Raw genomic sequence first — 12,074 nt, 5'->3', positions numbered from 1 at the left:
AACAGTATTGATAAAAATTTTATATTGCTCATACCGGTAGATATGATTTGTAACTCTGAACTGACACGTTCCATGTGTCCAGGTTGGGACTGGTCACCCAGGCCCTGCACAGCCTCCTGAGGCCTGCCTGTCTCCAGGAGGTGAGCTGTTCCTTCCTGCTTCCTCTGTTCCTGATGCTCAGACAGAAGCCTCAGGCCCCTGAGGAGCCTGGTGCTCTTGCTGGTCAGCACTCAGAGCCCAGGCTTCGTTTCTTTCCTGAGTGTTCACTTATTCAGCTCCCAGGGTTCCCTTCCCATGCAGAGTGATTGAGCTGCCCCACCCTGGTGTATGCGTATTTGTGTGTAGTGGAGTGTGTGTGTTTGCCCTCAAGGGAAAATTTTTATTCTGACTGCCAAATATTAGAAACATTTAAATAAAACAATATTTGAAGCAAAACAGCTATGGATGAAAAATGTCACCTGTCATATGAGTAAACAAAAAGTTGTTGCAGCCATCGAGCTGTCAGTCATTGAATCCACCCTGGACTGTGCACCCTGAGGGACTCAGCATGGAGGAAAGCCAGATGCCAGCCCTAGAAAGTTCAACTGCACATCATATTGGCGATTTCCATGAACCCAGACCCCTGCATCTTCCTGTACAGGGAAAATCGCTAATTTGATACCATGCAGGGCCCTAGGGGGCTCCTGGACTTTCTGTGTCCCTCATTTCTTTGATTACAGGAAATGGCCTTCATTCAGCCTCCATGACCTTCCCTGAGTCCCAGTTAACAGATTCAAACAGTTGTTAATTATGGAAGGGAGGGGATGGGAGACCAGGAAGAATCGATCAAGAGCAGCTTTGGGGCAAGGTCCCGGTTCCCACCAATAGACACACACGACAATATCTCTGAGCTATTTGGCAGATACTGAAACCCCCTCCAGGTGGGAGAAGTTAACAGTGAATGGTGGTAGGCTGCCCACAAGCATATAGAGCCCACACCAATTGAACTGAAGGTTGACAGTGGGGACTCTTCAGTTCAGTTCAGTCGCTCAGTCGTGTCCGACTCTCCGCGACCCCATGAATCACAGCACGCCAGGCCTCCCTGTCCATCACCAACTCCCGGAGTTCACTCAAACTCATGTCCACAGAGTCGGTGATGCCATCCAGCCATCTCATTCTCCGTCGTCCCCTTCTCCTCCCGCCCCCAACCCTTCCCAGCATCAGAGTCTTTTCCAGTGAGTCAACTCGTCGCATGAGGTGGCCAAAGTATTGGAGTTTCAGCTTTAGCGTCAGTCCCTCCAATGAACATCCAGGATTGATCTCCTTTAGAATGGACTGGTTGGATCTCCTTGCAGTATAAGGGACTCTCAAGAGTCTTCTCCAACACCACAGTTCAAAAGCATCGATTCTTTGGTGATCAGCTTTCTTCACAGTCCAGCTCTCACATCCATACATGACCACGGGAAAAACCATTGCCTTGACTAGACGGACCTTGGTTGGCAAAGTAATGTCTCTGCTTTTTAATATACTATCAAGGTTGGTCATAACTTTCCTTCCAAGGAGCAAGCGTCTTTTAATTTCATGGCTGCAATCAGCGTCTGCAGTGATTTTGGAGCCCAAAAAAACAAAGTCTGACACTGTTTCCACTGTTTTTCCATCTATTTCCCATGAAGTGATGGGACCAGATGGCATGATCTTTGTTTTCTGAATGTTGAGCTTCAAGCCAACCTTTTCACTCTCCTCTTTCACTTTCATCAAGAGGCTTTTGAGTTCCTCTTCACTTTCTGCCATAAGGGTAGTGTCATCTGCATATCTGAGGTTATTGATATTTCTCCCGGCAATCTTGATTCCAGCTTGTGCTTCTTCCAGCCCAGCGTTCCTCATGATGTACTCTGCATATAAGTTAAATAAGCAAGGTGACAATATACAACCTTGACTTACACCTTTTCCTATTTGGAACCAGTCTGTTGTTCCATGTCCAGTTCTGACTGTTGCTTCCTGACTTGCATACAGGTTTCTCAAGAGGCAGGTCAGGTGGTCTGGGATTCCCATCTCTTTCAGAATGTTCCACAGTTTATTGTGATCCACACAGTCAAAGGCTTTGGCATAGTCAATGAAGCAGAAATAGATGTTTTTCTGAAACTCTCTTGCTTTCTCCATAATCCAGCGGATGTTGGCAATTTGATCTCTGGTGCCTCTGCCTTTTCTAAAACCTGCTTGAACATCTGGGAGTTCACGGTTTACATACTGCTGAAGCCTGGCTTGGAGAATTTTGAGCATGACTTTACTAGCGTGTGAGATGAGTGCAATTGTGCGGTAGTTTTACTTACCACCAATGCATCAGAAGCATGTCCACGAGCTGATCACACCCTGTGTTTTTTCAGTTGCTAAGTCATGTCCAACTCTGCAACTCTTTAAACTGCAGAAAGCCAGGCTTCCCTGTCCCTCGTTGTCTTCCAGAGCTTGCTTAAACTCATGTCCCTTGAGTTGGGGATGCCATCCAACCATCTCATCCTCTGTCACCCACTTCTCCTCTTGCCCTCAATCCCCATCAGGATTTGTTTCTATTGAGTTGGTTTTTAGCATCTGGTGGCCAAACTATTGGAACTTCAGCTTCAGCATCAGTCCTTCCAATGAATATTCAGGACTGATCTCCTTTAGGATGGACTGGTTGGATCTCCTGGCAGTCCAAGGGACTTGCAAGAGTCTTCTCCAACACCACAGTTCAAAAGCATCAATTCTTCCACACTCAGCCTTCTTTAAGGTCCAACTCTCACATCCGCCCTCTTTTACTATAAAATTTGTCATTCCATTCTCCAAGTTGCGACACTTGGTTTTGAGGGAATTAACCCACTGTGTCCCCTTTGCCTGGCAAAGCAATTGAGATATTCTTTTCTACTTCACCCAAACTCTCTTTCTGAGATTCGATTTGGTACTGGTGTACAGAGAAGATCGCTTTTGACCTCAAATTCTTTAACTTGAGACATTTCTTTAATAAGCAGTTACCTTTTGATGTTCTAGCTATCTGGTATTTATTGCAAAGCCCCTCTTTGTCTATCCTGGCTTCCCCCTTACCTCCTCAGAGCAGTCCCTCAGGCTTAAGTTCTCAGAAAACCCACCAAATAAAACAATTCTCAACTTTTAAGCTGTCAACTTTTTTCAGTTGACACAACAAAGCTTTTTTAAAAAAGGTATTAAATAAGAAACCAATTGTGAAATATCAACTCCCCTACATTAATCAATGGATTTAGAAGCAAGCTAAAAGAAACACTTAAAAATTTGAATGTTGTATTGTTAAGGGTTTGGGGGCATTGCTTTTTAAAAATCTGGTAAAAATTCCCCCCTGCAAATATTAAATTGTACAGATTTCTAATAACAGGACTTCTTATACAGAAAGGGTCTTCTGTATTGTTCCGAATGTCAAAATTTGAGGATGGTATAAAGCATACTGGAATTTCATTTAAAACAAAATACAATACTTATACTAATTCTGAAAGGTCCACTGATGGAGAGGTAATCTATCCATGAGAATTAGATTAACTATCTTATGTTTTTAAAATAGTAACTTAAAATTATATACCAAATTCCAATAAGAGTAATTATGCTATCGGATAAATAGCAGTTTTAGAAAAGGCAGAGGAACCAGAGATCATATTGCCAACATCCGCTGGATTATGGAAAAACCAAGAGAGTTCCAGAAAAACATCTATTTCTGCTTTATTGACTATGCCAAAGCCTTTGACTGTGTGGTGGATCACAATAAACTGTGGAAAATTCTGAAAGAGATGGGAATACCAGACCACCTGACCTGCCTCTTGAGAAACCTGTATGCAGGTCAGGAAGCAACAGTTAGAACTGGACATGGAACAACAGACTGGTTCCAAATAGGAAAAGGAGTACGTCAAGGCTGTATATTGTCACCCTGCTTATTTAACTACTATGCAGAGTACATCATGAGGAACGCTGGGCTGGAAGAAGCACAAGCTGGAATCAAGATTGCCGGGAGAAATATCAATAACCTCAAGATATGCAGATGACCCCACCCTAATGGCAGAAAGTGAAGAGGAACTCAAAAGCCTCTTGATGTAGGTGAAAGAGGAGAGTGAAAAGGTTGGCTTAAAGCTCAACATTCAGAAAACTAAGATCATGGCGTCTGGTCCCATCACTTCATGGCAAATAGATGGGGAAACAGTGGAAACAGTGGCAGACTTTATTTTTCTGGGCTCCAAAATCACTGAAGATGGTGACTGTGGCCATGAAATTAAAAGATGGTTGCCCCTTGGAAGAAAAGCTATGACCAACCTAGACAGCATATTAAAAAGCAGAGACGTTACTTTATCACCAAAGTTCCATCTAGTCAGGGCTATGGTTTTTTCAGTAGTCATGTATGGATGTGAGAGTTGGACTATAAAGAAAGCTGATCGCCGAAGAATTGATGCTTTTGAACTGTGGTGTTGGAGAAGACTCTTGAGAGTCCCTTGGACTGCAAGGAGATCCAACCAGTCCATCCTAAAGGAGATCAGTTCTGAATATTCATTGGAAGGACTGATGCTGAAGCTGAAACTCCAATACTTTGGACACCTCATGGGAAGAACTGACTCCTTGGAAAAGACCCTGATGCTGTGAAAGATTGAAGCCGGGAGGAGAAGGGGGCGACAGAGGATGAGGTGGTTGGATGGCATCACCGACTTAGTGGACATGAGTTTGAGCAAGTTTCAGGAGTTGGTGATGGACAGGGAGGCCTGGCGTGCTGCAGTCCATGTGGTCGCAAAGAGTCAGACACGACTGAGCAGCTGAACTGAGCTGAGCTGACGTTGTAGCCTGTGAAGTGCTATGAGAAGAGAGCCCTCTAGAGAGCAGTCTTTCCTTGGTGTTAGTTCTGAGTTGATGTAAAGTGCAGTTTCAGTGTAACCTGGAAAGAAAAACTACCAAATGCCTAGTGTTTGGGGAAGGAAGGGGAAACTGGTCATGGCTTCACACTTCTGGGGAGAATGAAAACCAATCCGACTTTTCTGGAAGGCAATCAGATAACATACATCCATCAGGACTGTTGTTTTTCATGTTTTTTGTTTTAAATATGCAAGTGACAGCCTGACTGACGTTGTTTATCTAATAAATGTGTTTGATAGTCTAGGGGTCGGTGACTCCAGGTCTGTTACACCAGCTCAGTGATGTCATCAAAACCCAGCAGTGTCCTCAGGGACTCAGCACCTTTCTTTCCACAGTGCCATCCTCAGTGTGGCTCCTGGGATTGACACTATAAAGCATTTCGTCTTCACCTTTGCATAAGATGCCTGTAAGATGCTGGAAGGAAAGGGGCTCTTCCTCACCTGAGTATACCCAGCAATATTCTCTTTAGAGCTCATTTGGCCCATTGGCTGGGCCCTGTGCTCCCCACCCGCCCTCACCCCGTTTTAAGAGAGCCAGAGAAAGCAAGTCTCTGCCAAAGTCCATGAGATTGCGAAGATCGGTTTAGACCCATCATAAGTTGGTCCCTTGGAGCCTGGTGTGTTGTTGCAGCAAACAAAGCTGAGGTTTTCTTAGCAAGGAAGAAAAGGTTGAGAGAGCATTGTGTAGTCACAGCTGTGTCTGCCATGGCTTAAGGTGTGTGTGTACTTGGACCCAGTCCTCACAATTCTAGAAATTTATCCAGAAGCTTATTATGGGCCAACTCAAAGATTTAGCTCCAAGGATGCTGGATGTAGAGACGTTTAATCACTTTGATGCTTGAAAGTCCAGTGACAAGTTGTTCATATAAACAGTGGCACCTTCACACGTTAGGCTATTATTAAACCGTGAAAAATAGTTTAGAAGACTATTTTGTAATGAGGAAAACATCCATGGTATAATACTCATGTGAAAAAAACAGATTACAAAACTCTGTATTCACCAAAGGGTCCAGATTGGTAGAATGTATCTATATCTATTTATCCGAGAAGGATAAACACCCAGCAGTTAATACAGTTCTTTATCTTAATCTTATTCTCTGAAATGCTGAAATATTCTGTGATGAACTTGTATTAATTTTCCCCCAGTTTTTTTATTTCGAAAAAGTTTAAAACTACAGAAAAGACCCTGATGCTGGGAAAGATTGAGGGCAGGAAGAGAAGGGGACGACAGAGGATGAGATGGTTGGATGGCATCACTGACTCGATGGACATGGGTTTGGGGGACTCCGGCCGTTGATGATGGACAGGGAGGCCTGGCGTGCTGCGGTTCATGGGGTCGCAAAGAGTCAGACACGACGGAGCGACTGAACTGAACTGAAAACAGAAAAACGTTGTAGTTTCAAGAATAGCATAGTGAACACCCGTTGTTATTTTTGAGCCATATTTGCTTAATGTTTCTCTGCACAGATACATAGAGGATATATGCGTATGTTCTGCTGAGTCATTTGAGGATCAGTTGGAAGTATGACATTTTGCTTCTGAATATTCAGCATTTATCTTTCAAGAGCAAGGACATTCTCCTATATAAGCACAGTAGAGTCATTACTGTGATGACTATTTAGCGTCATTAAAAAATGTCTATATGGATGCAAAATTATTTTCTAATATATAGTCTCTGTTCAGATTTCCATACTTGTCCCAAGAATGCCCTTATGGCTGTTTTTATTGTTGTTCTGGGACCCAGTCAAGCATCGTATGGTGCATTGAGCTGTCTTGGCTCTGAGGTATCTTAATCACAACTGTTTCCCAGTTATTTGTCTATTTACATGACATTGACATTTCAGACCAGTTATTTTGCTAAATATCCCTCAATAAGGATTTTTATAATTGTTTCCTGATTAATGTGTATGTGTGCTCAATTGTGTCCAAATCTTTGTGGCTCCATGGACTATGGCCCGCCAGGCTAAACATTTTTGGAAGATTAATTAATCCTGAATCCTTCTCAGTCAGTAGAAGAGACACTGTCATTTATCTCATTGCTGTGCTTAGTCACTGAGTCATGTCTGACTCTTTGCAACCACATGGACTATAGCCCAGCAGGCTCCTCTGTCCATGGAATTCTCCAGGCAAGAATACTGGAGTGGGTTGCCGTGCCCTCCTCCAGGAGATCTTCCCGACCCAAGAATTGAACCGGTGTCTTCCGCATACAGGCTTTACTGGCTGTCTCATTATTGGTACGTTGATTTTGTCACTTAATTAAGATAATGTTCACCAGATTTATCCAGTGTGAACATGCTTTTCCCTCTTTCCAAGATTAACTAGTTTGGGAAGTGATACTCTGAGACTGTGTATTTCTTCTTTCTGTACAATCTTTTATGCAATCGTTCTAGCATCTGCCCAAATAATTCCTTTACTATGCTGGCTGCAAAAAAATAATACTGAAATGAGAAAATGATAGTTTAGAAAAGAATATTTTGTCTAGAGCAATTGTGAGAGTGCTTTAGTAAAGCCTTTTCCCTCATCCAACCTACTTTATTATTTAAAAAATTCTCATTGTGAAAGTAACACTTGCTAGAGATACTTTGAAATTCAGGAAAGTAAAATATAGAGAAAAAAATCAGTAGTTCCAGTAACCAAGAAAGCCATCAGTCTATTGATCTTTTGTTTATGCAAAGTTCCTCTCCATGAGAAAGGCAGATGAGGATTCCATGAGCTTATTAAAAAAATGTTCTAAAACAATATAAAAAGTGAGGAATCATCATTTTGTCTTTCTCCTTATTTGGAATAAATTATTTTTTCATAAAATTTAGCCAACTTGAAAAGAACAGCATGATAACACATTTTTTTCTACCTTAAAAACTCCTGATAAACATAATTTCAATAAGCATTCCTACCATAACGTAAATAACACTTCCCTCATATTGTGGAATATGTAAATTGTTTTAGAATATCATCTTTTATAAATAACAGTTGGGAGAACAGCTTTGCATAAAATGTTTTCATTTCTGTATTTTATATACTTTCCCAATTTACATATTCTTACTGAGGGCTTCCCTCATAGCTCAGTTGGTAAAGAATCCGCCTGCAATGCAGGAGACCCTGGTTTAATTCCTGGGTCGTGATGATCTGCTGGAGAAGGGATAGGCTACCCACTCCAGTATTCTTGGGCTTCCCTTGTGGCTCAGCTGGTAAAGAATCTGCCTTCAATGTGGGAGACCTGGGTTTGATCCCTGGGTTGGGAAGATCCCCTGGAGAAGGAAATGGCTCCCCACCCCAGGATTCTGGCCTCGAGAATTCTGTGGACTATACAGTCCATGGGGTTGCAAAGAGTCGGACACAACTGAGTGACTTTCACTTTCAGCCACATTGGATTGCGTATGGGACAGCCCATGTCTAGAGAGTCAACCCAGACATCTAAACCTATTCACTTTACCTCTTGCTTTCCAGGGAAGTTCCAGTATTGATGGACCTCCGGCGGAAATAGGGAATGTTGGCCCTCAGGTAGATGTGGCTGCTTGTGGGATGTATTTCATCTGCTTTTGTGGAGCAGAAAGGTAGGCTGGGGTGAAAACTGGCTTGTTTCCTATTGTAAGTTCTCAGCTTCCCTTCTGTCCTTAGGGTTCAAGAGGAAGATGAGACCTGCCAGGGCTGAAGGTCAGTGCTTGCTGGGGAGACTTGCTGTTTGTCCCACATATATGGCTACTTCATCTAAGTCCTCTCTGGGGTCAAGGGGAATGTTAGTTGGGTTGTTGGAGGCTGCATCATCCTTGGGAAGTTTCCAAGAAGAAAGGAAAGTTTATATGGTTCTCAGCTGCCTCTCCAACCTGCTATTTCATTTAGATGGAAAATAAGGTAATACCTCAAAGAGTTGCTTTTACCTCTGAAGTAATGATTTTTCCATTTAAAGAAGCAGGATTTTCAGTGGGTGCATAAAGGGATCTCATAGTCACTAAATAAAGGTAAAAGACAGCTTTTGCTATTTCCAAAGAAGGAATGGTATGATTTGCAGGTGGAATGGGATATCTCTGTGATTTTACTGAGCACTTATTCAGTACCACTCACTGCACTAGACCTTCATTTATATGGCCTCATGTAAACCTTTCTGCAGCCCCAGGAGTTATGAGCATCATTAGTTACTTTTTATGGCTAAGAGAGGAAATATCAGTTTAGCAAGGTGAAGTTGTTGTCAGAGGCCACATAGCTTTGGATTCAAATCCAAAGATCAAGGTTACTCTTGGAAGTTTTTGTACAAAGTGGAGTAAAATTTGTTACATAGATTCCTTTCTAACAGATTCTGGTCATGCTGTGCTGGTATTTTTTTTTCTAGAATTCCCATGTTTGGGGATGAAGGAAAGGTCAGAGACTGGTTTAAGTCATCTCTGAGGTTGGGAATGGGTGAGAGAGTGAGTGGGCATGTGTGTCTTCAAACCACACACGTTGCAAAAGCAAAGGTATTGAGAAATCCTAAGCTCACACATCCAAACACCAACTAAAGTATTATTTCTTGTAAAATGTTAAAACTTGAAATAAATCCTTAAATAGACTGTTTCTGTGCTTTGAATTCAGTTTTAACACTTGTGAAAGGAATAGTGTCTTGAACTATCATTTTGCTGCTGCTGCTGCTGCTAAGTTGCTTCAGTTGTGTCCGACTCTGTGTGACCCCATAGATGGCAGCCCACCAGGCTCCCCCATCCCTGGGATTCTCCAAGCAAGAACAGTGGAGTGGGTTTTAGCCTATTGTTTTTATCCCCCGACAAGGCAGAAAGAAATAGACTGTGAGTTGACCAGGCTCAGTTTCAGAGAAATTCAGTGGCTCTACTTGGTGGAAGGAATTTCCTACTCTTGAATTATTTAATACTTTTGCTGTGCAGTTTATCTAAATAGCCATTGATAGAAGGTCTTCTTCTCAGATGGGTCTTGGGTTTTTGGTTCCCTAAACTAAACTCCACCTCCTGTATCTTTCATTTTTATTTAATTTAAACCAGAGCTGAACCTGCACATAAATTTAAAATCTAGTTGCACTCAACAAGCATGTCGTGAAAATGGTTCCCTGCCTGTTGTTTCCCATGAATTCAGGAGCATTCATTTTCATCCTGTGGGGCTGTTCCTTTAGGTATTTTTTTTGCCATTTTCCTAAAGAGCATGCTTCCTTTGTTATTTCTTGGTTTTCAGTTTTAGATGTTTTTCTTTTGATTTCTCCCAGCGGAGGAGAAGAATATGTTCTAACCTGTCCGTCTCCTCCATATGCTGACCCCCCCCAACCTCATCTTACAATATACGTATTTTCTCCACTTTTGGTTGAATCAGTTTGCGGTTCAGATGGTGACTGATGCATAGTTACTCACAGCTGTTTAACTCTGGTCTTCCTTGAGTCACCCTCTTTCCCCCTTTGCTTTGTGTTCTGTTCACCTATTACTAGTTAATCATAAAGCTCTTTGACAAAACTGATTGCCTCCAATATGCTCAAACGTGCAAGGTTTATGACTGAGTCACTTTGCCGCACACCTGAAACTAACACAGCCTTGTAAATTAACTACAGTTCCATGAAAGAATCCTGAAAAGTGTACAGGCATGGAGTTGCAGTAAAAGAGTTTGGGCTTTGCTGTCTACAACCTCGTCATTTTCTGATGTGTTACTCCATGGATGTCACTAATGTGATGTGCAGATTAGGCAGCATTTCACAACCAATTTCAACATTTCTAGCTTCATGCCTCTTAAAACCTGGTCCACATTTATAAATCTAGACATCAGCTCTTAAAGAACATAATGATTTAACAGTAAAGACGAACAGATGTGCCTCCCATTTATCTGAATGGTCTAAAAACTTATGAAACACAAATAATCGGTCCACGGATGGATTAATTCTGAGTATAGGATTTCTTCTGTTTGTAAATATGTGAGTAATCAGTGATCTGGGCAACTCGTGAGCAACGTAAGAAAGAAGGCAGCATCATTTGCAAAGTAGATTATTACCCTCGGTCGTGGAAAATGTATCGTCTCTGTAGAAATGAAAGTATTCATTTGAGGGAGGTATTAAATCGGTCACCAGATGAATCATTTTAACAGATCATCCCTTGCCTAGAAAACTAGCTTCATGCTGTAAGAATCTGTAGGTTTTAAAGCCAGTTCTTTTGCGAATTTTTTGGTGTGTTTTTTGTGCTCTGTTACAAATTGTCACGCTTGCCGCTGAGTTCAGCATTCTGAGTCTTCTCAAATGGGATAAAGGTCCTTAACACTGGTGAGCATTTAGCCCACAGCCCTTAAAAGGAGAGGATGAGCTTTTAAGAACCAATTATTATGTAAAATGGGAGTTTGGGTTGTTTAAACAAAGTGTTTTTCCTTCTATCACTAGCTTAGGTATTGGAAGGAGACTAGGAAAGACAGTAATATGATTTTTCATTTTCCCAACCAAGTAGGTGGGACCTCCTCCTTTCCTCTTTAACTCTGATCCTAGGATGACTGAACACAGACCCACAGATATTTTTTGTCTTTCTCTTACTGCTTTCAAGTGCCATCTTGCAAGGGAAACTGCCTTCCAGGAACACTGAAGATGCCTGGTGAACTCAACTAAGTTCTATTCATTTTGCAGGGTGTGCGTGGAGAATCCAGTGAAGAGGGTTTCCAAGGAGAGCGTGGGTCTCCAGGTTCACAGGTTGCATCACTGAACTTGTTTTAGTGCTGAAGAATATTTGCTTGAAATTTTAACTTAGGTTCTTTGGTAGGATTTGACATGTATCAGGATGATTTAGGCTGCTGCCTTCCCAAAGGAAACTGCCTCCCAAAGAAAGTTGTATAGCCTCTCTTCTGGGCAGTTAAATCGCAGTAGCTAATATTTACTAAGCAATTACTATGTCCTGTGTATGGCCCCAAACACTTGTATTAGCTCATTTAATCCTTCAAGGAGGGAAGTTTTATCATGGCCTTTTTACAGGGGAGAAATGGAGTGGGAATAGAAAAATTAGGTAAATTGGCCAAGCTCACATAGTGTTGTAAGTGACAGAGTTGAGATTGAAATTCAGGCAGCCTAGTTATAAATCTATGCTCTCAACTACTGCCTCTGAAGCTGTGTATGCAAATTACTTAAATAGTATTTACTTCATTAAAATTGGATTCAGTTTGGGAGGAAAAATCAGCAAAGTGTTTATTGAGCATTAAGTATATAGAGAGCACTTTACAGATATGCTTGAGTCATTCAGGAGTTCAAGT

At 41.9% G+C, this 12,074-nt stretch overlaps 1 long non-coding RNA gene across 1 annotated transcript in view; it reads left to right on the top strand.

Annotated features, from left to right (window-relative positions):
• The window catches only part of LOC148778662 (uncharacterized), a 19,916-nt gene extending 7,842 nt beyond the window's left edge, over window positions 1-12,074 (top strand). Inside the window, exons 2-4 of the long non-coding RNA XR_016037172.1 lie at window positions 8,316-8,369; window positions 8,487-8,522; window positions 11,458-12,074. This is a non-coding gene — a long non-coding RNA (uncharacterized LOC148778662). The remainder of the gene's footprint in view (window positions 1-8,315; window positions 8,370-8,486; window positions 8,523-11,457) is intronic.

This window comes from Moschus berezovskii, chromosome 1 (genome assembly GCF_049115385.1).
Source record: "Moschus berezovskii isolate FMDL1 chromosome 1, NW_MosBer_1.0, whole genome shotgun sequence".
Classification (NCBI taxonomy): domain Eukaryota; kingdom Metazoa; phylum Chordata; class Mammalia; order Artiodactyla; family Moschidae; genus Moschus; species Moschus berezovskii.
Note: the sequence above shows the minus strand (reverse complement) of the source record. Positions and strands in the feature narration are given on the sequence as shown.